At 41.1% G+C, this 27,848-nt stretch overlaps 1 protein-coding gene across 12 annotated transcripts in view; it reads right to left on the reverse strand.

Moving 5' to 3' along the window:
* Positions 1 to 27,848, reverse strand: part of nrxn3b (neurexin 3b) — a 449,304-nt gene that overhangs the window by 64,090 nt on the left and 357,366 nt on the right. The window lies entirely within an intron of this gene.

Raw genomic sequence — 27,848 nt, forward strand, 5'->3', positions numbered from 1 at the left:
GTAATATTTCTTCCCCATAAAGAAGTAGAAAGTTGTCCACAATGCATGATAAATACTGTGATTTATGGCCCACCAGAGTTGTGCACTGACTGTGTACACTATAGTCTCTAAAATCGCTTTTTATCAAGTCTCCAATGGGTCAAGACCAGCGAGGAGAGTCTATTTAGGTCAGAGAATGAAAGAACGCAACAAAAACTTCTTTAGGAGTAATACAGTCTCATGTACTTTCTATAAAATAAGCTAAAAGTCTGATAAATTGAAAATGTACATTAATACAAACGCTTTGATAAATGTAGACTACAATAACAATTTATCTGATCAATTCCATGCATGTTTATAGTCAATAACACATTGCCAGCTCGTCTCCATGGAGATGGTCAAGCTTTATGCCCGTTTGTGAACAATACGTACAAACTGATCTAAGATTCTTGTTCTAAGACGAGATGATAATAATAATACTGTTTGAGTTAGTGATTAGACCAGTGTAAGGCATTTTATTTCTTTTGTGTGCGCGCTCCACTTGACCACCTATTGGAAATATGTAAGGCATTTTGATACTTTATTAATCTGAACTGGCAATTAAGATTCATATGTTTGTGGCCCATGTGGTTTTTGTGAGCACTGTTTTGACAAATATTAAAGGAGACATATACTTTTCTAAGGTACTAGTAGTAAAATATAACATAAGTATAAACTGTATGTACTTACATTTTGTTCATTGTAAATCGCAAAATATTGATCTAAAACAACTTTCATCGACTTCCTGTTCAAAACTGCAGAACTGATAAGCTCCGCCTCTTGAGGCATTGCACCGTAGCAAGCAGTGGATCGTCATTTACAGGTCTATATTTTTGAAAAGCTGGGGGTTCTTGGGGGTCTTAAAATAATCACAAATAAGTACAGAGATGTGGGTGGGGATAAGGGTGTAGGTGAAAACAGGACTTTTCACAGCACTGAGCCCCAGTTTCAGGATTAATTCAAACATTAATTCAAAATGTAGGAATCAATAAAAAAACAATGACTAAACTATTCTTTTGTTTTACAATTACCTTTTCTTTCTACATTTTCCATATTTTCAATCTATAAATGTGTTAAAAAAAACGACACCATGATTCATACATTGGTGTGTTGAGTGCCTTGGCTAATAATATGACAGTAATGTGAGTGAAGACATGAAAAAGCCATCTTCTAAAAGCCTAGGCAGTACTGCGAGTGGCAGTGTAGTACCAGAATTAGCACTTAGCATCTCCGTAAGAGAATCTTAATGCACTTTTAATTCAGGCAGTTGAATTTAGATCCGTAAGAGGCAAAACAAAAGTGCGTCCGCTTATGTAGCACAGTGTAAGTCTGTCAACTTTGCAGGCTTAAGGTAGAAGAGGTGATAATTTAATGTGACTTGGTGCTTGGAAAATACTACCAAAGCATCCCTCGCCCTTCCTGACTTATGACGGGACCTTTCCATGTAACAAAAACACAACATGTCCCGCGAAGCACACAGAGGACAGCGCCTGCACCTCCAACATGACCTCAGGAGCCTTCAGCAGCATCAAAGCCTCATCAGGAACCATGTAATGTGGGCCGACAAAAGGAGAGGACCTTCTCGTGTTATTATCGACAACAAAACACAATACCGCACACCTTTCTAACTACTGAAGTTCTGAAAAGGGTGTAAAGGTGTCAGAGTTGTTAAAGAAGACATTTTAAGCCTGTTTTCAGGTATATTCTTGTACTGTATACAGTGGAACATGGATCTAAAACACACTGACGACATAGGATTACTTAACTATCTAGAGTATTTGATTTTTGATGTTTTTATTGCACTTAAAAAGCATCATCACAGGAGTGGGCTTGCATATGCGATAAATAACACAAAGGTTAATAAGAAGAAAAAGGGTTAAACACTCATAAAAGTCATGTCAACTTGAAAGTATTGCTAAATTGATGAAGACTTTTGAGACATCTGCATGTATTAATTAGAAAAGATAAATCAAGACGCCAGTGGAATTAGATATTTTAGGGATTTTATAATCAAAGCCGGCGTAAAAAAAGATTTTGCCAAGCCTTTGACTGTTTGATGAGCATTGTTAGATGCACTGACATTGATCGTTTGCATTGCAGTCTAGCATCACAAGAAAAGCATAACTTAAAAAGCTTTGCGTCAAATCTTTCTATGACTCGTTTTATAACCAGGTTTAGAGGAATAACTAGCGGCCTGGCGTCTGTCAGTATTCTGTCTGTACTAGCTTCTCTTCTGAGTAAAATCTTCCCTCAGTCTGCCTGGTGTGAATCTTCTCATAACATCTTCGTCACCCAATATGAAGTATCTACTGTCATGGTTGCTACGCCGCTGTCTGAAGATCACTTTTGAAAAAGGCAACGGTTTTGTCACCATCAGAATACCTCTTCCTTACTTCACAGTCGGGAGTATAGATCTGAACCACCTGCTGCTACGCCACTGTGCGTGAATTTACCGCGCCTCTCCAGCTCAAAGGGAACATCGTGCTCGCTTGTTGTCCAGCCGCCCGCTCACCCGCCTCCCTCCAGCTTGCCCACTCTTGTACCGCCACCGACGTTTGATTGACAGTTCCAATTACGTTTTTTATTGGCCTGTCGATCTCGAAGCGGGGAGGCACTTCATTGTCTCCCGAGCAGAGGGGGCAGAAATGGCTATTGTTCTCTTAGTGGAAAAGATGATGGCCACTATTCCGCGGCGTAAACAAATGAAGCGCGGAGATTCACTTTCAGACTGGCACTTGAATTGGCGGAGATATACGCGGGGCGCACAAACAAAGTCAGAGCGGTGTAACCTTGTGGCAAAGGACCGGTTTTATGGGTGTCACCGTGAAGTCTCCAAACAATCACTCAACAACCAAAGTAAACAATGTAAGTATGAACAGTGGAGTGTGCATACTGATTACACTGTTGTCATCCGGATTTGTACGTTGATTTTAATCCACAACAGCAGCAGCAGAACTAACTCTTGTAATCTCCTCTTCATTATCATTGTAACTGTCATTTCGAGAGTATTTGACAAATAGTTGTTTTACTACAAACTTTTGCTGCAAGATACTGTATATTTGATTAGTCGCAATTAGCAACAACAGCAATTATTTGGCTAAAATAATTTCCTTTGCAAATTAACAAATTATCCATCTTCATCTTCATCCTAAATAAACTAAATCATCCTAATGTATAAACATATCAGAAATGCCATGGGATTCTTGTATCAGTTCAGTCACTCCTAAAATGTGGACTTTGAACAGAATCTTATTATCTAAACATGAATTGTGACTCAAATCATAATCATGAAAAAAAGTAAGATATAAGTAAGATATTCCTCCAATTATTGTTCGGTTTTACAAGAAATAACACACATATTTTGTAGGAATAGCGGTAATTGTAATGTCCAAATGACTCATTATCCCCTTAGTAAACTAGGACATGTAAAGGTTTTCTGAGCTGTCATTTCATTACCTAACTCAAGCAAAAAGGCAATTAATCAATATCAGTATTTACAGAAAGTGTTCTATAACATTTCCAATTCTTTCTAGAATCAGCTTTCCAAAGAATGTACCCTGATAAACTCTGTGTTCTCAAGTCGGAAACATCTCGTCCCCTCACACTCAACTGAGCTCTGATCAGGCGCAGTTTACCGGAATAGAACCGGATTATATTAGCCGTTTGTTTGTGCGTCACCGCGAGTACAGTACGTGTGGACATGTTGCCTTTTATCACGCTCGAAGAAACTAAGCCTGATAAATGAACCTCTTTATCTCTCCCCCTCTGCACTCCTCTTTCCAATTTAGCTCCCATTCTCCTCCTCCTCCTCCTCCTCCTCCTCCTCCTCCTCCTCCTCCTCCTCCTCCTCCTCCTCCTCCTCCTCCTCCTCCTCCTCCTCCTCCTCCTCCTCCTCTTATCCGCTTGCTCTGAGCCTCAGCTTTGGCACGAGGAGCTTTTGGAGGTCCCACGTGATTTGCCACACACTGACATCAGTAATCAGGCTGCGCTGCAATCCAATTCAGCGGCGATCAATGCTCCAACACACAGCGCACCGGCGGCTCGGGGAGAGCAAGAGCGCGAGGGAATCAGTCAGAGAGATGGCGGACCGCTCCCGCAGACGAGCCGTCGGGCGCGAGCAGACGGGGGGAGAACCAGCTGAAATCACCGCACGACACCACGACCCGAATTAGGATGTAAGAAAAATTAAAGGTGGTCTAGCCTACTTTTCATGGAGGTTTAATTCATGGGTTTCCACTTTTCCCATTCAAAAGATTGTCAATCGCTATGGCAACGGTCCAAGACGCTCATAATTCCGGAACTCTGAAATGGATTGCATTGAATGTTCCACAATAAGGGCTGCACAATTCATCGCAATAGTATCAATGTTGCAATATTGTCCGGCACAATAATCAATATCATATATCTCAATACACCTAAGTAATCATGGGACCGTACTGGGACATAAGCCGTCTGACTTTTATTTTTGTCTTTTTGCTCTCTAGTCCTGGTCTAGATTTAGTCCCAGTTTAGCTCCAATGTTGATTTAATTGTTTATTTTTTCTTAAATAGACATTGATCGGTATTAAACTTATGAACATCTTGCATTTGCTGTGCATACTTACTGTGAACTGCAATTGGTGGACCCTTCATGGGAAAAGACACATTGTGAGCCAACCAGACCAGAGCATTGGCAGCTTTTGTGTTCTTGGGCAAGACACTTAAATAACGACTGTTTTAGAACTCAGCACTTCGCTCTATTTTTTTACTTTTAGGGTGGAATAAGTTATGTCTCCTCTTACTCCTTCCTCATTTATTTATTTTTACAAACTACCTCTTGAATAATAAATGTTTACCACATGGAATACTCCACCACTCTCAAAAAAGTGTCTAAGATTAGTGGTTCATATGAAAGAAATGACAGAATAAAACAGCACTAAGACCAAATCATGGCTCAAGTTGAATGCAGCATAAATCATTTTCCTCTGCCATAAAGTTTAATAATATGCACTTTTTTACAGCTGGTTTGAAATGATCACTTTTAGCGTAGCAGGGGAATAACAGCTAACAAAGACATCTGCAGACCAAAGGGATAAAACACCTGGTGGTTTTAAGTCACACGTACATGTACAGGAACATCAAAGATACTTTAAGGTCAGAGAATGAACAAAGATGATGTTTCTTTCGTCCACATGCGGTGTAGCATTGCAATCACGCCTTCACCGGAGTCTGGTCCGGGATGGGGTGCAGTCATAGTGGGATCTATATAAAGTCTCACATGTGAAGTGGGTAAGATCTGATATCAAGAATGTGAACGTGTCCCTTGGTGAGAGTTTGGGTTACATATCCTTTCTTTTCATCTGACATCAGCGCTGCAGTTAGCTTCTTGCGGTCGACGGCCAATCAAAACTGTATGTTGGGAGCAGCCGGGGATCAATAAGAGCGGAGAGGCTATTGGGCGGCGTGAGGAGCGTTGAAGTGATGCACCTGGCCTTCCCACCGTGCCAAAGTCATTTATTGTCGGTAATTGACAAAGATAACTCGTGGGCGACGCAGTGATTTGTGGCTGTCAGAGAAGACGCGCGTCGAGCTGGCAGAGGTTAAGGTTTGGATCGCTGAGGCTTTTGTAAGTCAGGTTTAATAGTCCTTGTTGAATATAATTGTTCAAATATCGAACACATGGGTTTTTGACAAATAGCTAATCATAGAAATGTTTTATTTCACTAAAATGCATTCATACAAGCACCAATTAGATTCCGAATCGCAAAATGTGCTGCACAAAAACATGTATTTGAAATATTTTAAAATGTGTAAAGTCTGTTCAAATTTCGAATACGTCATTTTATTTCTGATAAAGCTAATATAATTCCAAAACTATCAAACGTTGTTGCACTTGTTCAAATGAAATATATTTGATTAGTATCTGATATGTGATACTTTTGACAACCCCACTTCTTCATCAAATGACAAAAATCTATTCCGCAGTTTTGGCTCTACAACTGGGTCCTCCTTGAATAAAAGCAGAGATATTAAACTACATTTTTACTAACTAAACTAAAGCTTAATCATGCATATTACACTCCAAAGATTTGAAAAGCTGGGAGCTGTGCGATGGCCTTTCAGTTCCAGTCATCTCTTCTATCCGTGTACTCATTACGCGACAGGCCTAGGGCGCGACATACGCATTTGTTGTGGTCTTGGAAAAGTGTAACGCTGATGGTGAAATTTATGGCACTAATTACACAAAGCATGTCTCTATTCCCCCAGTAAATTAAACAGCTCAGTCGCCACAACACTCACGTCCCTCTGCAAATGTCTCGGAAGTGGCTGGTTAACTTTTAGTCGGGGGGGAAAAGTAGGTTACCATCCCAGCGCACTGCAGGCACGCGGAAAGAGTCACGCTTTAGTGAATGTGGAACAGGCAGTTGTATGGAAAGTAGGGTTTTGCATGAACCAGAGACGAGATTAGAATATTTGAAAAGTGCACGATTTTCATGTGGAGCGTCCCGTCGCCTTCTTGTCTCATGGAAATGTCACTGCTTTGCCTGGAATATTTAATTACAGGCATTCTGGCAAAACAAAATCCTTGGGTGGAGTCACAGGATTGTCCCAATAGACATGAATATGTTTAATGCCATTTAGTGTAACATTCCAGGCAAAACAACGGACAAAAAAAACGGAATCAAAAAACCTATTGGAAAAATAGATTGAAAAAACTAACTGAAAAACAATTCAAATATATATGATGGTGTATATGATATTATGTTACTAGGATTCATTTTGTATCTCAAGTTAATTGTGGATGACTCATAGCTGGAATTATTTTTATGATTTAAGTTATTGTGCAGTTGTTATATTCAGGAAGGTAAATTAAAGCAAAACTAACAATTACATTAATACATTAGTTTATACATTTATCAACCTCCTTAAAACTAATTTCAAAGCAAAGTTCAATTTAGTATTAAGGGCCATTTTGTGTGTGTGTCAATCTAAACTATTAAATATAACTATAGCCTCTTTCTACCCATTAAAAGCAGCAACACATGAATGTTTAAAACCCTTTGAATAAAACACTATTTGACGTATAAGTATCTGGCTGCACTGACACAGAAGAAGTGCTCCTGACAGACTCGGAGCTACAACCGGCCTCCATTGAAAACAGATACGCACACGTGACTGCAAAACGCGATTCCACTCTCAAACGGCGACAATCCTAATGCACTGGTTAAAAAAAAATACACGACAAAAATACTGCGAAAACCTTTTAATCATTCATTCTCGCTTGTCAGACTTACGATAATGGAACTGTTGTTGAGAGACACGAGCTTGGTGCCTCTGAAATATTGATTGCACCTAAAAGAACCCAGCGCGAGAATCACAAGTCGTATTTTACACCTGAGGGCTTTGGAACAGCTTTGCCGAACGGACAAGAACAAAATGGTTTCCCCAAAACGCTAGCCGCGCCTCCTCGGCTTAGTGTAGGTAATGGTTGAATCCATTAGCCCGTTGGTTAAAGCTCAAGAGTGCCAGCGGGCGTCACCACCGAACTCTGAGCAGTAGTAGCGGTGGCAGCATCGTTGCAATGTTGCAGAGGAAAAAGTAAAGGTAATAGCTTTGACTCCTGCGCTCGGGCTCAATGTCAAACTCACTGCGTTTGATCCTTTGCCGCAGAATATGAATCGGGCCGGGTCAGCCTTATCAATTATTTACAGGCGCTCTTTCTCTGTTTCCTGTTTGTCCGCTCTTGTGGCTGTAACTTGCCCTGACACTAATGGCAAACGGAATGGCGAAAACATTTATCAACGTTACCGCAGAGGCCTCTCCTGGCTCCGTACCATCGTTTTCATGTGCTTTTTTTATTTTATTTTTTATTTTTTGGGGGCGGCTAGGAGCACTGACGCTGCACAGATCCTAATCATGGCTCCCGTGCTTTATTGTGCCAGTGCATTGTGGGAGTTAAGGTCATTGTCTGTGAAAAAACCTTCTTCATGCTGTACCCAAGCGGTTTTTATGTGTCTAAAACCTCGCTCTATAAAGTGTACAGTGCACAATACAGTTAAGGGGTATTATATAACTTTTCCTGACGCGCCGCCTGCTTGATTCAATGGAGATGTTATTACTTTGGCAGGCAAGTCTACAATATGGTACAAACTATTCAACATTTATTCAATTATGAAAGTTATGAGAGTCCCCTGAATGTCTCCCCAGAGAAAGATACTGGATGTTTAATGCTACACTGTGGAATATTCCCGGCAAAGCAATAACATCTCCAGGGAGACAGACGTGTGGTGCACCCGCAAATGTTCTATAAAACACCTTTAGTTGTCAATTGCCGACCTCAGCACACGACAGCTTATTGAATGTTAAGAGTTTTATTGTTGTTTCAAATGGACCACTTTGAGTCTGTAATAAAGTTTAGATTGATTGATTCTTGTTAAGTTGTTGATGGAAAACAATTCTTGTTTTTTGTATTATAACATCTTTGCAATAGCCTAGCTAATACTTTAAAGGGATCTACGTCAATAAAGGCATTCAAAAAAGGTACAGAACCAAGGCTATAGGCACTTAGAGACAGACAATTCAAATAATATGGTAACTTGTGGTGCAATGACATATTTAAAGTTGTTATTATGCCATTTGTAAATCTAAATTTTAAAATATTATTGTAAATTGACTAATTTCGTAGAGCAGTTCACACTAAGTTGACGATGTTCCTGTTGTGTTTCATATTCTGCTGTTTTCTTTGATTTTTAAGAATAAAAGTATTCTTGGTATATCATTTTTGGTTAAAATGGTTAGGCTGTAAATAACTGACGATTCGGTCACTAACTAACTAAACTAATTTACTGACTTAAATCTGTTTAATATCAAATCTCTAGAGGTAACTATTTTTCTTCAGATCAGACATTGTGTATTTTATAGTTATGAATGTGAAAAACTAAAAGAATTCTAACACATGTAATGAGTGTGGTGTTTTAAATGTTCAATGTGTAAACCACACATCTGCTATAATTACAGTGTGGGAGTTCATTATAAGCTCTCAGGAGCTCTGAAACAAGGTGAAGCACTAGTGTTATTTTTCTTACTAATAAATCACATTTTGGTGTGGGTATTGAACATTTAATTTTGGTGCTTAGACTGTGCAGATTCAACCAGGTAATAAACTGTAGAATTAAAATATCTGAGCCTTGGAGACAATGGTGAAGGTGGGGGGGATGAAGAAGATGAGGGGATGATGCTGTTTTGGAGATGGGGCAAAGATAGGGGTGGGCAATCCTGAAAAAACATGAATTTCTCAAAATTGTTTGCGCAATATTGAGGCAATCCAACAGATGCCGGGAATAGCATCTCCCACCGTATGATAATTAACGTATCTATGGTGCTATCGCGTTTTTATTGCTCCAAAATACCTTGCTTTGTGACATGTCGGGTCAGCTGATTTATACAGTCTTCCAACAGCGCCATCTGCAGTCCGACTTCATCAGAACTGTTTCCCAGATATGAGAAAGTTGTTACACCCCCTAATCAGTCTGGTGGGTGTGTTTACGGAGCTCGATGACCTTCCCGATCCAACAATGGTACTTGTTGCTCTCGGTGCCGATGACCTTAGCGTTGTCCCAGTCTATAAGGCGGTTCTCCCAAGTGCAATGTGCAGTGGCATTGGTCGGAAAATGGCGGACTTGAGCTGTTGTCGTTCTGCTTGTCACTTAATGGCTCGTGTGCATGATTTGGTGGTCTCTGGGCGTACCAGCTTTCTCTTTTCTGGGATACAGTTCTGCAGAAGTCAGACTGCAGATGGCCCTGTCTTCCTACTGTTCCAAGTAGGAAGACAGGGCCAAAATCAGTTTGAATCGGCTGACCAGACATGTCACAGTAACACCAGTGACACGTCTGAGGAAGGCAGCAAAATGTCAAGGAATAGTACTAAAATACAGTCTGTCCTAAAAGTATAAAGCCCTGAAGATGTAATGAACCTAATTGGACTATGATTGACATCTGACTTATACCTTGGGCTTATCTGCACAGGGAAGGATACGGTCAATGCAGTGGTACCTGAAAAAGTTACACGGTGCATCATAAAAAGCTGTCTTGATTAAATACATAAAGCATTACAAGTTGTGGGGGGCAGTATTTTATCCCAAAAATGTCAATATCGTTAGTAAAAGAGATGGACTGTCATCTGAACTTTGATTGCATTTTAGTGAATCAATTTCCACACTCTGATGTCCATTAAAGTGAGAGTAGTATGACCTCAGTACGGCGCGTGGGGCGGGTGGTCCCTGGGTGCCAAGGGGCTCATTTAAAAAAAAAAAATGAGCCAATGAATGGGATTTGTGCTAGATGGAATAATATGCTGTGAAAGTCCATTAGGGACTAGGCTAATGAAATTGAAACAGCTTGGTGATCAAATTAGAATCTGTTCGGCACATATTTAATTTAATGTGCTGCTGAATTTCTCCAGCACTTTCTATTTGGTATGGCCCCCGTATGCAGCCGGCACACAATTAATCAAGAAAGGATGGAAATTCATTCTCCGCCTCTCCTCCCCTCATTTCTCAAAGATCAACAACTTTTACAATTTTCTCAACGACCTAACCTTCGCCTGCAGCCCAAGAAACACAAACAATTTTATATTCAAAGACAAAATGTAAAAGTCAAGGCGCCCCAGTTCCAAAACATTACAAAAGGAACAATATGTGTGACCTTTTGAGTGTTTTTCCATGGAGAATACCTTTACTCACAATCTCATGCTCCACTGCGGCTGCTACAAGTGCAACACCGGCTTACTTTATTTGAATGGACACAAAAGATTTGAGTCGGTTTTGAAGAGCTGCCCTCTGCTCTCTGCACGCTCCATTTAGCTAGTGTCAGGTAATATGCAAAACAGAAGCGCGGTGAAAGAGAAGAGAAAATATACAATCCAAAGCAGGAGAGTTGGAACATGGGGCAAAATAACCTACTCAGATTGTCAATACAGATTATAGATGGGGTTAAAATAATATTAAAGAGGCTGCTGGACTCAATTTTTGTTTGATATATTGTAAAAGCTGCTCTTATGGCCTCAAAATAAGACTGCTGAGTGTGGACTGCATTGAGTTTATAGAGCGCTGCATTCTCCGGAAACCAGGAAGTGCGCTGTTAGCATGCTAATTGTTTTTAGCTTTACCGTAATGGCGAATGAGAACGTGAAGAATACATTTGGATATCTACAAACAACAAGTTGGGATTTTGGAAGTTTTTTAGATCAGGTACAACGCCTTTATATCACATTTTCATTTGATCAGAATTTGGCTGCTTTAGTTTTGAATTTACGAGATAAGGCTTTTGGATTGGTTTGTGCCCAACTCCATGAAATGTTTTTTGTTCTTTGTGCTTTTCATGCTTTAACAGAGGTTCCCAACATGTCTTGTCTCATGTACCCCGTAAAACTGTAACAAATAAAAATAAATCTGTGTCCTGTAGGATTTTACTATCAATTATTACTACTGTATTTTCTTGTTTTAATTATATTGATGCCCAAATGCTTCTAAAACGTTCTTAATGATGCAAAATTAAGAATATATATATATATTTTTAAATTAAAATACCACACAATTCTACTTTATTTTTTAATCTGAATATAATTTCAAGTACCCCCTGCTTGGGTCTATGTGTATAACTATAGTTAAATGGAGGTAGGGTGAAATAAGTTATATCTCCTCCTACTCTTTCCTCATTTATTTATTTCTCTTAAATTATTTGGTAGAAGATTTAAGAATGGAAATTGTAAATACATAATATTTTCTTCTTCCCTTTTTAATGCCACTCTAACTCTTAAAGGTGGTATGGACGATTTTTTTCAGCAAATTCTTTATCATATTTCCTCGTGGCGTGGATAAATCATTTGTCCTGCCACGTATCAATCATAAAACGCACCTACCGCTCACCTGCAGCCGCCTCAGGCTCTTCCCCACGTTTCCGCGTGCCTAAGCGCATTGATCTATCATAATATAGTTCCCTCAGTGTACGGGGCAAAATGAAGACGGAGAAAGACAGTTCGAGCTGACGCAGAAGTGGACAGAAATCTACAGGAGACGAGCGATGCGATGCGCTCCGTTGCGCTAATAAACAAACGCACGTGTGTGTTGTATCAGTCCACACGGGGGAGTGCGCATGCGCACTTCCACCTGCGTTCTCAAATCGCCGAAAAATCGTCCACACCGCCTTTAATACCCGCTCTTGAATGGATTAGGCCTAAGTGGGATGAGGAGTGTCAAAAGTGTCTTGAGATTCAACAAGTAGAACACTCACCTGTGAACTAAATGATCTAGAACTTATTAAGCTGGACTTATTCGAGGGCCTCTCAGCTTTTGGATATTTGATAAATGTTGGAAAAGAATCCTTCTGTCACTCGTCCTGAATATATTTTCGGCGTTTTAAGCTACGTCGCACCACTTTAAAGCCACCTTTGAACTTGGAGAAGAGCACAGTTGCGAGAGTATTCCAGGCACGCACTCCGACCCCAACAGACGGCGACTGAATAAACATACACCTTCTAATTCTCCCGTTCTCTCGCTCGTGTTGGCCACTTTTTGATTCCGTCGGAGCCTTCTACTTTGTCTGACACTGTCTCTACACATCGGCATTTCAATTAAACGACCCAAAATGCTCCCAAACAGCTGCTCAGATGCTAACGCTACAGTATGCTGCGTTGTCGTCTATTGTTTGGGTGATGCCAGGTCGGGAATGTGTGAGGATTTTGTAAAAGTCTCACACAGATGGAGGAGGTGGTTGCCATAGGAGATGACGAGGCTCGTCTCTCTGTTCTCTGCTTGAGGGAGATGGTCTGCCAGAGCTTGTTGTCTGTAGACTTAAGAGAATATATGGGACTTGGTTGCTAAGGGTTACCAGTTTGGGTTTGAGATATGCATTTAAACTTTACATTTAGATGAAATTCTTTGTAAAATGTGTACCACTTACTTGCGTCATTCATTTCAGTTTGAGTTTTAAGGAGAGGGCAATATTGACAAAAAATAATATCTTGTTATGTATGAGTTAATCAGCAAAAACAAATATTGCTTTTATGTGTTTATTTTTCTTCTATACAAATATTTATGGCAGTTAGGGGTTTTGGTTGAGGAGAGATAGAATATTTTTATTGCACTAAAATATGTATATTCAGCTTTTGAAGCCAGACAAAGAATACATTGAAAGGCACATATCTGTTTTTGCAAATTAACTCTTCATATGTTTTATAATATTATTTTACCAATTTCACCTGTAATTGCTTTGGCTTAGGTTCAAGTTTCAAATAAAAAGTGAAGGGACAGTGACACAAACCTCAAAAGTGCAAAAATATCATTTTTTGAGATGTTAATCTGCCCGTTTTTTTACCGATCTCTTAAACTAGCGCAATATTATAATATGTTCAATACCTCCCACTTCTAATTGCATATAATTTGTATATAAATGTGATATGTCATATGTCATACACAAGTTTATATAAATATATGTCATATTACTGGTTATTGTCTTTTCACAAATTGCCTGTCAATACATTTCACGCAAGTTTTCAGAAACTCTCTCTTCCTTACGACTTACTCCTCCATGAAGCAAGCTAAAACATGTGCATTTGTCACAGTGCGGATGCATTTTGGCCCTCAGGGAAATATGATTGTACCCCCCTGGCCCAGAATGTTCCACAACATGACAGCTCACAGCAGTAATGCATATTTTTCAAGCAAGCTCGAGCAACTTTGTGTCCAGTATTTAATTTGTCTTTTTTTCCACCATGCAAACTTTGCACCTCGACTGATGCATCTTCATTATAGCAACATTCATATAAACTAGCAGTAGCCTTTATCTTGCCACTGAATCATAATCTCTGCAAAGTTGAAGCAATTACAGTGCAAATGGTGTGAATTGAAACGACAGGGGTGGGTGTCCTCGATCAGAAGGAGGGAACCGAGCGCAGATTGATATTATAACACAGAGATGGGCTCAGTTTGAAACTAAATGAATCTCAAATCAAAATCAAATGAATGTTCTCTCGAGTAGACAATCAGAGGTGGATGAGATCGAGAGAGATAGAGAGAGGCGAGAGACAGAAGTGATATTTTCAGCTAATCATATTTCTGTAGCTTGTAACACTTCAGGAGCAGCCTATTCTGCCACTCTCATTCTCTTTCTCCGTATATATATATATGTTTTTCAGAAAAGATCGGGACACTATGTATCAGTAAATAATACAATTTGAGCAGACGTGTCCGGTAGGATGAGCTGCCGTGGAAGGTATAGACCCTTTCAGGATGTGTTTATTATAGTTGTACACAAAGATAAGATAAGATATTCCTTTATTGTCCCACATGGGGAAATTTCATTGATGCAACGCAGGTAGATACAGAGGTAGATACAGAAGAAAAGAACAGATCACCCATAGGAAGTCTGAAAAATACTCTCAGCAGAAGATCTCTTATAGACCATGTCAAACTTTGCGTTTTCCTTAGGATGTCCGCCGGGATAACGTGACGATCTCCGGCTAAGACGACGATACTCCGCAGTTTCATGAGTTCTTCCTTTGTGTAAACACGCACCGGTGCCGGCCGGGGGGCGCGGGGGGCGCGGGGGGGCCGGGGGGGCACGGAGCCGAGGCACATCGCGACGACACGAAAACACTCAATCCAGCCGAACAAAGTCAAAACAAGTTGAATTAAAGCGATTCCAGTGCGTGTCCCGATTGTTCGTGAAGTTCCTCTTTTATATAAACGTGTACCGCGGCACGGCGTACGTCAGCTGCGGCCGGAGGGCGCGGGGGGGCCGGGGGCTAGCTCAGAGCTAGCGTACATCACGACGAAAGGACGAAAAACACTCAATATTCAGCCGAAAAAAGTCAAAAACAGTTGAATTAAAAACGATTCTAGCGCGTGTCCCTATCGTACAGTAAAATAGAAAAAAATATTTACTAAATATAGAAGATAAAGCACAATAAGTGTGAAAAAAGTGTGAGAAAAGAGTAGAGCGTTTACACCGGGCTGCCAGCTGTACCAGCGCCTTTGTAACGACGAAAGCTGGTAGTAACATAAATGTTTTATCCTATTCACTACAATGTGGCATCAAAATAAAACATTAATATTGACAATTGTAGACAGCGCTGACGATTGCTTGTTTATATCTTTGTTACATTTGGCAAGACATAAGACCAGATTTTTGGTGCTTGGTGAAACTGAACGAAAATTGTACTGTCAACTGAACTGTTGTGGTCCGTTACAGTTTTGGTGCATTATTGTCCAGCATATCGTTAGGTTTTAGCATCATTAGCATTATTAGCATGTATGCTAATTTCAGAGCTAATAGCTAACATTAATATTATAGAGCAATACAGTGCCTCGCGCGTTAAGGGTTGAGTGGTTGTCAGACTAAAACAGGCCCAGATTTAGTTTAGATCTTGAAAGGGTCTATAGCGCTGCAGGGATGCATTTGGCCAATCCTTCAAAGGTGGATTGGTTAGTGCAGCTTTCAGATACCATTCTCAAGATTTGGGTGACTTGTTCTAGATCTTGGCAGGAGATTTGAGTGTAGTATGACAAAAGGTGTCAGTGCCCCAAGATGTTTCACACTAAATCCAAGAGACTTTAAACATTCTGAAGTAAGAAAGCTGGATTCTGTACTGCTAATCATGTTTTGGAACATGCATACTCCGCCTCAAAAATTCCCAAACGAGGAATTCAAACTGACACCAAACTCCAAAATCTGATACCATACTGACACTTGAACTTTTGACCTTATCCATTGCGATCTAATGAAGGAATGACAACCTGAACGGTGCGGTGAAGCCAGCGTCTCCCGTAGCGACCGCTCTGTCGTCTTGCTGGGTCACATATGCCGTCTCCACAAGTGTGAACGTAGTAGCAGCTTGATACTGGTCAATAGCCCAGATTCACTTAATATTCATTCATTTCAAATTCAGGCACACACCGAGCGAGCTAAATTAGGCGATGAGGCTAACAATCTGCGCAAGTATAAAAAGCACAGATGATTGCTTGGTTTTAAAGTGTTTTTTTTTAAAGAACTAAGCCGGTGTAAATGATAGAGCAATTGTTTTAGAGAAGGAAAAGTTAAATTTAGGGATGGATTAATAAATGGTTGCAGGATATTTTTGTTGTAAGTTCAGGTATTGGGGACCCCCACAGTTAAACAGCATGGGGCCATCTCAGCAGCAGTCGCAATATGTTACTGCACTAGTCAACAGGAAAAAATAATGGATCAAGGAAAGAGTTGTACAAGAGTTGTATACAAAGAAGATCACAACACAAGTAACTGGTGATACAAAGAGGCATAAGTTTGTTGTTTGGAGATGCTGATACATTCTGGAAATAGTAAAAATACCACTTTATGATAACAAGATCAGTGTTTTTCAAGCTGTGGTAGGTGTACTATTGTACCCTCTGTTGATCAGTGCTTGTTTGATTTAGAGTAACATGCATTAACATTTTTGACCTCCTTTGGGTTATTTCTAATTTAAAACTACATAAATCCTGTAATCCTAATTTAGACTAATTTAGACCCACATAGTGTCTTTCCCAGTGTCGCCACAACAACATGAAATACCTTTAAATTATGCCAGCTGTTAGCCTATTATATAGTATTATGTTACTGTTATGTTTTTTCTGGGTTTTATGGGTTCAGATACTATGCGTAGAAAATTGTTTTACATTTTCTTCCTTAATAATCAGAAATAGGATTATTGATTGTTAATAAATGCAGACTTTCTAAACCTAGCCTTTAGCCATAGTTACATTTAATTGTATCTTTTATTTGATTTTAAAGTTTAAAAAATTGCTATGTATGACCTGATGTCAAAATTTTCAGAATGAACTAAAGTTAGATTAGGGAGGTGGGCGGGTACGGGGGGGAGGTGAAAATATGTTCTCATCACCCAAGCCCAAGATGAATATGATAAACTGTAGATTACACAAACATGTACAAGTAAACAAATGATAACACAATGGTGTTATAACACACCTAAAAGGTCATAAAGGTTTTGCATAACAGATACAATACTTGCTTCTTTCCATATGAGATATAAAGCTTAAAGACCCTTTGGCTAATCTCAAGAACAGTACCTTATACTATATGCACTACTGTGTCGAAACATTGCCATCCCACGCCTCCCTCCGCTTTATGAACATCGTGCTCCTTACTCTAATCACAACTGACATCAATCCACGCTGACCTATTTGCAAACACAAGATCATTAGCTCATTTCATTCTTCTTTCATTGTGTTTGCATGCATCTCAACAAGTGCTCGCTGTGTACCATTTGTCTGCAATCCAATACTCTTTAGACTTGCATGAAGGCAGCTGCTGCATGTTTTGCACTTTCAGACTCGGCAAATGGGATATTAAAAAGCCAACGTGAATGAACAAACAAACAAAGCTATTTTAACATAATCTTCGGGCTCTAAAATTGAGTCCTTTAATACGGTCGGATAAACTGAATTTGAATTTGGGTCGGCCTGTCTCCAGGACTTGAAGGAACACTGAGCCAAGTGGCCTACTTCCTGTGCGCCTTGGACACTTTGAGGGCAGGGCGGCGTCAAATGAATTCTCGTACATCTAAGAATGTGACATATTATATTTGAACTAAATGAATACGTTTTCCCTTTTCACGCATGTCCTCCCTTGTCTATTACTTATCCTAATTATCTTTCCTTTCGAAATGGCTTTATTTTTAAATTAATTGCACCAAAAGTAATAAGGCAGTGTTTTTCTTTTTCTCGTTCTCTCTCTTTTTTTTTTTTTTTCAAAGCCAATTTTCTATTCCATAATGTGAAACGGCTAGAATGATAAGTGCATATCAAAGGCTGAGCAGATAGCGCTTCATTGCTTCGTTCACACAATTAAACAGGAAGCCGTAAAACCTCAGTGATTGGAAAGAGAGGGAACGCTATAGTGTAATCCTACTCGAAACGCCATTAAAGCTAATTCCATATGATCGATTATGGAAAAGGGTTGCCAGCGTTCCTGATATGTCGCTCGTATGTATGCATGTCGGAGGGTGCGATCAAAAGGGTGCAGGGGGCCTTTTATCTGGCTTTTAAGGATTCTTAGCGTATGTGGGAGGCCTGTAATGGGAGCTTGATGAATGCTACTGATGCAAAAATGGAGAGATGAGTGATGAGTTGCCAAAGCGTGTGTCGGTTTGCACGTGTTTGGTAAATCTCAACATAAAAGAAAGAAGAACAATGATGTCGCTATTTTGACCGTCTGTAAATGGTGATAAACTGTACAAAACGTGTTTACATATACTGACTTTGTTGGGATTGGTTCAGCCCAGTTTGACACAGTGTTTCGTCACTCTTTCAGTGCGGAAGATCGGCCAACACACAATTTACTCCGTGTCCCAAGGTTCAATTAGGATGTTCCTGCTTAAAGGCATTTTATATAAATTGGTGACTCTAAATATGAACTTTGCTTTGTGGGATTGCTGACTGGAGCAAGGCTATGAATTATATATATGTTTACCCATTGAGTACGTACTATTCTTAAAAAAAAAAAAGAACAGGTTGTCAGTAAACAAAACACAAACTAGGGACTTGCTTTGGCGCTGAGGTGCAATATACAACAATGACAAATAATAATAGCAAAATATATGAAAAATGCATGCTTAAAATTAAGAATGTGCAAATAAAATAAAAAGAGTACATATACACACAGGTGCAAAACCCCAATACAACCTGTAAACTGGATTGTTGTTTCATTTATTGCTTTATGTAAATCATTATTATGGGAATGTTTGATCTAGTTTCTGATGTTGTGATTGGTGCATTTCCTCCTGCCAAGTCAAATATGTATAAATCTAATTTGAATTGTCTTCTCAGAATGTTCCAAAGTATGACTTATCTATCTTGCATTTATTAAATCACAATACCTTGAAGAACATTGTTAATGTGAGCAGGCTCGCCTCTTCACAGGCCTGTTAGTTTTTAAGCACCAAATCTGATAAACTCTTCCTTGAACAGAAGAGCTTGGCGACATTGTTGAAATCACAGTGCAACTACTTTCACACATTTTATACTTCTACTAAAGCACTCCAGACGTCTGCAATAGAAGCCTTGGGTTATTCTTAAATGTCTGTCCTGGGTCAACCCTAAATCACTTCAACAGTTCACCATATGCCCTGAAGGCTGAACAGAAATGCCAAATTCACCCAACATCACCTCAAATACCTTGGAATTCAGGAGGTAATTTTCTTCTTCGCACCTTTTTTACACCAGACGACTTCCTTCTTCTCTTGCATTTTAAGCCATGTTTAAATGTTTCTGAGAAGCAAAGAAAGAAAGAACGCCTGCCAACCAAAACATAACTGCAGATGATTGCATGGTAATGTTCCTCTCGGCTAATGTCGCCCGTCTTCAAAAGAATTAGAGGAAAAAAGAGCGCTCATGCTTACGATTTAGGCAGAACAATCTTAATCAAAGAGCAACGGGAACAAAATGAAATTACACTGGATGTTCACTGGGACTGTAACTTCCTTAAGCCAAGTTAGAAGAAGAGAGCGCCACACACCTCCAGACACCAGGCCGAAAAAAATTACCCCAAAATCAAACAAATGTCATTCAAAGCCATTCAAAGGTTTGCAAATGGTTCAAGGATAATAACCAGCTAGATGGAAACCCAAAACGACAGTGGAGAAAGAAAGAACCTACGGGGGACTGCATAGCTTGGCGGCGGAAAATCATTTAACTTATATGAAGGAGCAGCTATGTAACAGGGATATTGAACTATTGGCTATTGGCATGAGGCCATATTATCTGCCCCGGGAGTTCTCACCTGTGATTTTGATCGCAGTCTATGTGGCCCCGTCTGCCAATGCTGAAGATGCTTGTGAAGCACTGCTCTCCTGCACTTGTAGGCTGCAAACACAGCATCCACAGGCTCTCTTCCTCATCTCTGGTGACTTTAACCATGCTTCTCCCTCTTCTGTTCTACCAACATACACCCAGTATGTTACCTGCCCCACCAGAGAGAATAGAACATTGGACTTGTTTTTTGCCAACACCAAGGAGGCTTATTCTTCTCCCCCCCTCCCTCCCCTGGGCAGCTCGGACCACAATCTTGTACATCTGAGGCCTGTGTATGAACCCATCGTGCGCAGGCAGCCTGTGGTGTCCCGTGAGGTGAGGATGTGGTCTGCTGAGAGCGAGGAGGCTCTGAGGGACTGCTTCAGCACCACTGTCTGGACTGAGCTTTATGACCCACATGGGGAGGACATCAACACCATCACAGAGTGCATCACGGACTACATCAACTTCTGTTTTGAGAACATTGTTCCCTCCCGGACGGTGCGGTGTTTTCCAAACAACAAGCCATGGATTAACCGTGAACTGAAGGCTCTGCTGAAGGAGAAGAAGAGAGCCTTCAGGTCAGGGAACAAGGAGGAGCTGAGGACTGTGCAGAAGGAGCTGAGGAGGAAGATCAGGCAGGCTGAGGCCGGCTACAAGAAGAGGATGGAGGAGCAGCTGCAGCAAAAGAACATTCAGGGAGTGTGGAGGAGCCTGAAAACCATCTCGGGCTTCAAAATCCCCCCTGCCCAGACAGAGGGGGATCTACAGTGGGTGAATGATTTAAATGCTCACTTCTTGAGGTTTGATCGGTCACCCGCCCCTCCCCCTGCACAGCTGCATGCTCCCTCTTCCACAGCTGGACAATGCCCTGCATCTGTTCCTCTTCGCTTATCTGTCCCGGACCATCAGCTCCCCACTTCGCCTGGACTCACCCATCCCCCCAGCACACGGTCCCCCTGCCAACCACTGACTGTCACAGCAGCACAGGTGCGGAGTGAGCTGAAGAGGATTAAAGTGAGGAAGGCAGCAGGACCTGATGGCATCAGCCCCAGGCTCCTTAAGTCCTGCGCAGATGAACTGTGTGGAGTTATGGAGCATGTCTTCAACATGAGCCTGAAGCTGAGGGTGGTACCACAGGTCTGGAAGACCTCCTGTCTGGTACCTGTGCCTAAGACACCGCGCCCCAAAGACCTCAACAGCTTCAGGCCAGTAGCTCTCACGTCCCACCTGATGAAGACACTGGAGCGGCTAGTCCTGGACCACCTCCGCTCCACCGTGAGCTCAGCCATGGACCCGCTGCAGTTTGCATATCGGTCTGGCGTCGGAGTGGAGGACGCCGTCATCTCCCTGCTGCACTGCTCTCTCTCTCACCTGGAAAAGCCTGGCAGCTCTGTGAGGATTCTGTTCTTCGATCTTTCCAGCGCCTTCAACACCATCCAGCCGCTGCTCCTGAGGGACAAGCTGGAGACGGCTGGTGTGGAGTATGACCTGGCAGAGTGGATCCTGGACTACCTCACAGACCGACCCCAGTTTGTGAGAGCCCGGAACTGTGTGTCTGACACTCGGACCTGCAGTGTGGGGGCGCCCCAGGGCACTGTCCTCGCGCCCTTTCTCTTCACCCTTTACACTGCAGACTTCAGACATGACACGGACAGCTGTGTCCTGCAGAAGTTCACTGACGATTCTGCCATCATCGGACTCATCACGGACGACGATGACGCGGAGTACAGAGGACTGGCGCAGGACTTTGTGGACTGGTGTCAGCGGAACCACCTCCTCATCAACGCGGGGAAGACCAAGGAGATGGTGGTGGATTTCCGCAGACGTCACCCCACTGCCCCCTCACCAGTGAACATCCAGGGACGGGACATTGAGAGAGTGGACTCATACAAGTACCTGGGTGTTCATCTGAACCACAAACTGGACTGGACTCATAACACAGACGCACTGTACAGGAAGAGCCAGAGTCGGCTCTACCTCCTGAGGAGACTCGGGTCTTTTGGAGTGACAGGGCCACTCCTGAAGACCTTCTACGACTCTGTGGTGGCATCGGGCCTCCTGTATGGTGTGGCCTGCTGGAGCAGCAGCATCACAAAGAGGGAGAGGAAGAGGCTGGACAGAGTCATCAAGAAGTCCAGCTCCGTCCTGGGCTGTGCTCTGGACTCGGTGCAGGAGGTGGGGGACAGGAGGGTCCTGGCTAGATTCACATCTATGCTGGACCATGAGTGTCACCCCCTGCAGGACACTCTCTCCGCTCTGGAGAGCAGCTTCAGTGAGAGACTGATCCACCCTAGATGTGTGAAGGAAAGGTTCCGTAGGTCTTTCCTTCCTGCTGCTGTCAGACTTTATAACAAAAACTGTTAGTACTGAACACTCGCAATACTGACCTAACCTAATACTGATGTGAAATTTTGTCATATGTGCAATTACTGTGAAATTCATGTGCAATATATGTGCTGTCGTGACACATATTCATGTGCAATTACTGTCGGGATCACTGTCGGGTATTTATTTATTTATTTATTTGTCTATGGGAGTTTTTATTTATTTATAGGAGATCTTCTACTGAAAGTGTTTTTCAGACTTCCTATAAGTGATCTGTTCTTCTGTATCTACCTCTGTATCTACCTGCGTTGCACCAATGAAATTTCCCCATGTGGGACAATAAAGGAATATCTTATCTTATCTATGTTACATCGGATCTTTTATTGGTCAATGCCTTAATTCTGTACTGTTCGCCTCTCCTGATCAGGGGCCTCATTTATAAAGCTAGTTTGCAGTGCATAGTCTGCCCTCTGCACCATCTGAGGTATTTATTAAACTTTGCTCATCTCTACTCAAACTGAGAGCCTCCTGTAAGCTTTGCTCAAAGTCTGGAGACACAGGGACAATATGACACTTGTGGAGAAGAGCAGAAGTGTTTCTAATAAATACATATTTTAAAATCATTGTATTCAGAGATATTATCAAATTTAAACAGAAGTTGGCCTATAAGCACGGAGAAGGGCTGTTTATTCCTTTATTCATTGTTTTGGACAACACATGACACATGTACTCATATCTCACACGCTTTTGTTTTTTTGTTCTTCCTGCACTTTTCTCTGCAGCAAAAGCGTGTTTCCCTCTGCTTTTGGTCCATCCATATCTCTCTTGCCGCTTTCGCTCTGTCATGTCACTCGCACTCACATTTGTGTGTCCGTATGAATAAAAACAGGCCATTGTCAAACCTCATGCACATCTCATTCAAGGGTCTGAATCACAACAAAAACAATATCTGCAAAATAGGATCTGTAAAAGTGTAAGCCACTAAACAATATTTGTAGTTAATGCAATTACATTTATTTCTATTTTTGATAAAGCCCTTGACGTGACTGCTGCTGCGTTCCCCGCATGCCTCGGTCAAATCCACTAATTATTGGCTCATGTTTAGGTAAATCTCAATCATGGACATGCACTTGCTGAGCAAAATGTCCATGCAATCCTTTATAGATTAGGCCCCAGACCTGTAACTTGGCCTGATGGTGTTTCTTGCTTGTCCTCATGGAGATAGGTACGTTTAATGTCATACTGTGGACATTTTATCAAATATTATTCCTCCTCACGCTAGTGGAACTCTGTGCTTTGTCTGGCTCAGTGGGCGTGTGTCATTCTGGGGCTGAGTTTATGTGTCATAGCGAGGCGTCCTTTACACTGGCAGCCCTGAAGGGAGATTAGACACACTGCACTGGCTCTGCGCTCACATCTATCTCTCTGTTTCCTCTCTCCCTCTCACATCAACATTCGCCCCGTCATCGTCTCTGTCCTCTTCTCATTCTCCATACCACCTCCCTCTCCCCTGCTCCTCTGCTCCTCTCCTGCCATTTGTCAGCCCACGCTTCACTGGCCCAGGAACACTGAACAGGTTACAGTGGAGGAGTAAAGGGGAGGTCCGGCGAGACAGACCACGCGTGCCACAGATGGGCAGACGTGCCCATACTGTGAAATCACAGGATGTATTTCAATTTACTCTTTTCTTTTCAGCCAGGTCTCTCCAATCATACTTAAAAACAATGAAAGATGATTGTTTTACACACTATCTACTTTTTTTAATTTTTTAGGTGGGTCTCCAGAGAATTTGTAAAGCCTTATTAAAATAAAAAAAATACAATTAAAGCATAGTGAAAAAGGCCTGAATGCCTCATGTCTATGTGTTATTTCGACTATGATGTGACACTTCGTATTAATTTTCCCCTTGGATTATTAACACAAAGTTCCATAAATTTACTTTTCTGTTCGATGACAGCTACAACACAATAAACATTTGGAATACACAATTTTGCTGGCCGTGACGCACAGCGGAGCAACAGCTACATGTCTGCCACACACACGTTACGATATTGTTATGCTTTGTTGCTAATTGCCCAAAAGGCAGATACACAGTTCTACAGTATATGCTAACATGAGCGTCTTTCCAGACAAGTAGCTCAAACTAAATCCCAAACAGGGCTTAATCTCGCTGCTGCCAGCGCTGCAGAAGACATTCTACATTTTTATAATTGGAGCGTTATCCAACTTGTGCCATCCCCAGAGTGGCAGCATTGGCATGCAAGAGCCAGAGACCCCTCCAAGGCTTTTCCAGGCAAAAGGCATATGTAATGAGTCACGCAGTCCCTCTCTACTCCAAATGACATTAATTGCTATCCATGCAAAAGCCTGCTGGAAAACATCCAGGCCATGTGAAAGTCAGAGCAATTCATCACAGCAAACAAAATATCTTATTTATCAAGTGTTTGGTGATTACAATCATTGTCTATGTGTAGTATCCTCCTTTGTAAATTGAACTTCTCCAATACTTTAAACAAAGTGCAATCTAATGTCTAATGAAAAACATTGTCATTTGAATAAACTCTCGATAAGATACATTCACATCACTTTATAGAAGTTGCAAATACCAGTATTTTCAACACTGACAGCTCAGTCAATCATATACTTTTTTGTGACAAACCATTTAAGAAAAGACCATATCCAAACATTTTTGGAAATGACCATACGTTAAGCAATCCATGCAAGAAACGTTTGTGTATCTCACTGAAATAGCTCCATTCAAGTCAGGAACTCAAAAAAGGAACATAAGAACAGTACATTTTATAGTGCAAACCCTTGTTAACCCGCACTAAAGGGAAAGAAACTCTCTCTTTCTTCTCCCACTGTCTGACATATCTCGGCAAAATGTGAATGAATTAAAGATCACGTGGGAGAATGAATTAAGCATGTGCTCCTCAGTATTCAGACCTACTCAATAAAAAGCGTCTGCTGGAGTTTAAAGGGTCACGGGAATCACACTTTGAGCCGTGTCAATGTCTAACATCTGTCACTGCCAAGCCAACGCTGACGATTAAGGCCGCGGGCTCACATCCTCCACAGAGAGGACGGGTACAAAACAACTGAAGGACTCTATGCCAAACAAACTATGACTGCTGACTGATAGCATTCGCCTCATCAGCTTTGTTTCAGGACATTATATAAGCAAACAGCGTTGAAGACCTTGCTTCATGCATTTTAGTAACTAATCACCTCTCAAAATGGTCGGACTAGTTTTCAGGGATGTACAATTAGCAATTTTAGATGTTCAATTTGACTTGCGCTTCATGAGTTCGATGGGGCATGGTCCGAGTAGCAAATTATCTGTCGGGTCAGGGCAATCGTGTATCAACTATTTGTCGGGTCGCGGCGCCGAAACCTCCAAACTTTTTAATTTATCATCAATGCTGCAAAGACCGTTATAGACTCCTTGGGTTACAATTCTTATTTTTGATGTATTCTTGCTGTAAATAAGAGTGCACATGAAAGAAGCTGATGCTCGCCCCCTAGCCTTGTGCAATTGTTTTCAATATGAGAGCCCCACACGCACTGCCCTCCGCTTGCGTCAAATCTGTCCTGAAATCGGCAGTTGTGTGGGGTCTCTGTCCTTCATGAGACCAATAATCGTTTGGAAAAATTGTCTTTTTGTCTGTGGTCGGCTTAATTTGTGTCAAAATCATGGAAGACATGAACTGCTGCTTGGGACTTTGTTATTTGTTAGACAGCACAAATCAGCTCTATCAGTCTGTTCTTTATGGTCAGATTACGATATAGATATTTTTTAAAACCTCAGATTAAAGTGTAATTTACGTATCAGATTTTCAGGCAGAGCAGTGCCTCCAGTTAGCTTTGCCTTTCAAGGAATGTTGACTCTAGGTTTGACATCACTTGGAACATCAAAGCGAGTAAACCCACCGTTGTCATCTTCTGAAACGTTACTTTACTTGGGACGGATTCACTCAGACAGACTTTGTGGATGGATTGTTTCATTAGCTTCAATGTACAAAATACTATCTCTCTCTCATCCACTACAAGCAACCTCAATCAACTCTACCACAGCAGCAAAACCATCAGCCACTTCACACTCTACATACATCTTATCTTATCTTCAGCCAGATGAATCTATTCCACAGTTCAATTTGACAATGTTCAAAATCTATTTACAGTGATGCGATCATTGCATCATTAAAGTTATATTGCTGTAAACTTTGGAACTCATTATCACACCTTCCTTAAGCCTTCCTTTGTTAACAGATTGCATAGACTGATTGTCTTGTCTTAATTAACTGCAAATGTGCATTTAACTGGACTTTTTCCACAAAACCGATACAGAAATCACACTCATAACATAGCACCCATAACCATGTGCTATACATATATATTTTCTTAACAAGCAGCTGTGCTATTGCTGGCTTTCTGTGTGATTTTTTTAATTGGACATCTTAATTTACAATGAAATTAGCAAGTTTACCTGAAAGTGTTTCGTCAAGGTGACTAATGTTCTCCACCCACTAAAACACAGCATGCATCACACTTTTGTGAATAATTATATTTTTTATCAAGACAGAAATTCTTCTAACATTTCTAGTGAAGGGTACACTATCCTCTCTTACTTTGTCTGGTTTGTTCCATAGTGTGGCGTTAAACCCACCGACCGTGCATGTATTCATACCTTGAAAATCATGCATTCTTACTATGGGTGAGCTCGCCTCTCCACAGATCTGACCTGTAAATTGGCTTGTTGGCGTCACATTTTTATCTTCATAGAATTTGCATACTATTTCAGGCAAACTAGAAACATCTTCATCAAGACAAGCTGGTGTCAGAGCCTCCTTGCACCTTAAGTATTATTTATCTTCATTTGAATATTTTGAATACATCATATATTTGTTTTACTTGAACTAAGAAAAATGTATGTTCTTGGCAAATCTTCTCTCAAGATGATTTTTTATCAATATGGGCCTATTTAAGATCATGTTGTTTTCAAGGGCAATGCTCTTTCGTCTATTGAAAACACATCTGATCTGCCTAAATACCCTTTCCTGCCAACAGCGAGCACACAGGCATGTTATAAGATACACTGCATATCAAAAAAGGTCACGACCCTATTGGCTGACTCGGGCGCCACTCTGTTTCCTATTGGGCCTTTTCAAGAGCCATCTTTGACCTGACAGGAAGCATTGAGCGTGTGCAGAACTGGAGCTCGGGCTAAAAATACCTACAGTATATTTTTTGAACAATAGAGGGGAAATAGCTCAGGGCCAAGTGAACACGAGATGGAAGATGTCACGTCCTTGGCCAAGCGCCCCCTGGTGCCACTGGCCTTCGAAATGGTACGATCAATATAAAACCTGGAATCAACTCCTCAGCCTCCAGTCAGATGGTAATGATTGGACAATGGGAATTTTGATAGGAATAGTGTTGTTTGTCTTTATAAATTAGCTTTTTTGATGGTGCAGGTTTCATAAAACACATCTCCATGTATAAAGTTTTGCCATATTGAAAGTTAATGATGTTAGGATTTAGAAACTGTAGTAAATGCCTCTATTACAGTGTTTATCGTCCCTTTTTGGCAAGAAAAATGAATTACAACCCATTTTAAATATAAATATTCAGGTATCAAGGTTCTTTTTTTGCACTAAACTAAAAAAAAAACCTTTAACTTTAATAAAGTTTTGGCAAAGT

This window comes from Eucyclogobius newberryi, unplaced genomic scaffold, assembly GCF_026437365.1.
Source record: "Eucyclogobius newberryi isolate DKJ021-1_F unplaced genomic scaffold, fEucNew1.0.hap1 SCAF_1, whole genome shotgun sequence".
NCBI classification, from domain to species: domain Eukaryota; kingdom Metazoa; phylum Chordata; class Actinopteri; order Gobiiformes; family Gobiidae; genus Eucyclogobius; species Eucyclogobius newberryi.